The 2617-nt window shown below is 49.0% G+C and overlaps 1 long non-coding RNA gene across 1 annotated transcript; it reads left to right on the forward strand.

Moving 5' to 3' along the window:
- Window positions 1-193: 193 nt before the first annotated feature.
- On the forward strand, window positions 194-1026 carry LOC102246205. Its single transcript, XR_314498.2, has 3 exons — window positions 194-295; window positions 435-561; window positions 910-1026. It is a non-coding gene; the product is annotated as an uncharacterized LOC102246205 (long non-coding RNA).
- The last annotated feature ends 1591 nt before the right edge of the window (window positions 1027-2617 follow it).

The following is a 2617-nucleotide window of genomic DNA, read 5'->3' on the forward strand; positions in this document are numbered from 1 at the left end:
GGGGGGGGGGGGGGGGCAAACCCAAGCCCTTGCCTTGTGACAGGAAGCGGCCATTCAGCCACGTTCAGCTTTTGTTCAGAGCCTCCCGAAAGGGAGCCGCCCTGTCCCGCCCGGGGCTTCAGGGAAGCCGGACCCTCCCCAGAAATGACAAATGGAAAAGACAGACGGACTCGAGCCAGGCCAGGATACAGTCTCTGGGAAGAGGTTGTTTGTGTCTCCGATGCCATAGAAAACACAGCCTTTTAACTTATTAAGGAGGGACACGGCACAATCACCCAGGCTGGAGGTTACCAAGGTGAACCCAGTCCCGAGATTACAATCTGCCAGCCCAGAGGTCCAGGGACGCATGGAGGCCCAGAGAGGAAGTCGAGTTCACTGTTGGTAAATTTTTTTGGATGCTGTTTATGTTTGAACTTTTCTCTGTTTTCCTGTAGAAACTTCCGGACCCTCTTCCTGTGTCCCTACAAAAGGCCCGGACAATGCGGTCCCAGCCCTGCTGTGGGACACGGGCGGGGCCCCACCTTCCTCCTTCCTGCAGGGATATCCTTTCCTATAGAAGAGGTAAGAATGTAAGGTTCGTGTGAACATGTTATTATATTCCTTATCTCAGTCATTTTGTGATTTGCTGGTTGGCGACGAGAAGTCAGCCTGGCCACGTTCACAATAGAGGTGGCCCCGGTTCCGAGTTCGGGCTCGTGCTGTTTTCTCAGCTGAAGAGGGCAAGCGGCCGGTGAAAACGCTGCTTGTTTTCCGGGATCTTATCAAGAGTTCACGTCTAAGGCCAGAGAGAGAAGGGAGGGCTCCGCTTTTTTTTTCTCTCTCCTCATTGTTTCCAACTGAATTGGCAGGAAACAGGAATCCTCTACCTGTCCCCCTGGGGAGCAAAATTGATTCGATTCCATTTTTCAGATGTATCCGCCGCCACCAGAAGTTGGGGACATTTCCGCTCACCCCCGAAACGAATGTGTTCTGCGTTTACAACAAATGACATCTTTCAAAGTTGGCAATAAATCAAAGTTAAGTGAAGAGCTTTGGGATTGGTGATTGCTGTAAACTGCATCCCAGGAGCTCAGATTTATTTTCTCATTCACCCCTTTTCAGGCTGTGGACCCCGACTGACTCCAAATGCACGCACGCGTGTGGTGCGTGTGCGTGTGCGTGTGTGTGTGCTGTCGACGGCATAGACTCTCAGAATGAAAATCCTTCACAGAGTCTCACATAAATTCGAAGGGTTCACATTAACAGCTGCCCGAGAGGGTATGTGGCTGGTGGACAAGGCAGACTCCACATGGAAGGTTAAGTCCGTTTCTCAAGAATCACGGTGTGTTTGTGGTTGATCCAGTATTTTCCACTTAAATCAGTTCAGCCTATTTAGTCCACTTGGACAAGAGTCACGGTCCACCTAGATCCTTCATTTTACATGAACTCAACCTCAGATCATTATATTCTGAGGAAATTGGTTGTTTTCCTGCCTATGGATAAAGTTTAAACATAGGAATTGTATAAACGGCAATCATCCACAAACGGAAGGAGCTTTCCTTTCAACGTCAACTCTTCACCTTGGAGCTTAGACGCAGAACCTCAGCTACTGGATGGAATCAGAAAACAACCCATTTTTAACTACCCTCCAGAGCACAGGAACCAGGGAAAAAGCAATTGGGTTCTGCTCTAGTGGGGTCTTGGTTTTCCCAGGCCACACCATCTTCCATCCAGGGCCCTGCCTCTGTCAGAGGCTCTGTCCCCACCCAGTCTTGTTAGAGAAGATCCAGCTCCTCATACCCACTGCTTACCTGGTAGCTGTTTGTGGCTCTTCTGCTACGTGAGGATATTTGAGGGAGAAACTCTCCAGATTCCTTCTTCCTATGGGTCCTTGGTGGCCCACGGGGCAGCTGCTGGTCCCAGACCTGCCTGCTCCTCCACTCCCATGGCTGTGTTTGGTGGGAGCCAGACCCTCTGTGCTCATCCTGGGGCACCCAACTGATGTTTCAGATACACAAGCCCAGAGTCACCCCAGACCGTTTTTGCACCCAAGTGAGATAACCACCTTATGATCAGTCTCTACCGCATTAGATTTATGGGAGAAAGATATTTCACATCCTTGTATTGTATTAACCAGTGCATTCCCATAATCCCAATATTTCCTTTCTCTTCTTGGCATTTCCCTCATGTACCTATTCCATTTGAAGCAGTTGGGCTCTTCTGTACGAACTGCCTCAGAGAAAGGATGTTACCGTGGAAAAAAGAGCCTGGAAAAGACTCTTCCTGATTTTTTAATTCAAAAGCTTAGGCCATTAAGGAAATGGAAAAAGACCCACAGAAAGGATCAAACATTTGGCAGAAGTATCACAAGTGAGAACAAAATTTCTCACCAGCCCCGCTAAATGAGCTTCAAGAATTCAGGAGAACCAGAGTAGAGAGAATGATGGGTGAGGTCCGAGCCACAAGGGCCAGATCTAAAGGGGCTACAGAGCATGAGCAGAAACAGCCCCTTCAGACCATCCATTATCCACTCACATGATGCTGTATCACCCATGCCCAGGGCTACACTAGTTGACTTGTCCTCTGGCATCCAAGAAGGACATCTCATTGTCTATTTAGCTGGAAATAACAACTGACT

This window comes from Myotis brandtii, unplaced genomic scaffold (assembly GCF_000412655.1).
Source record: "Myotis brandtii unplaced genomic scaffold, ASM41265v1 scaffold708, whole genome shotgun sequence".
Classification (NCBI taxonomy): Eukaryota; Metazoa; Chordata; class Mammalia; order Chiroptera; family Vespertilionidae; genus Myotis; species Myotis brandtii.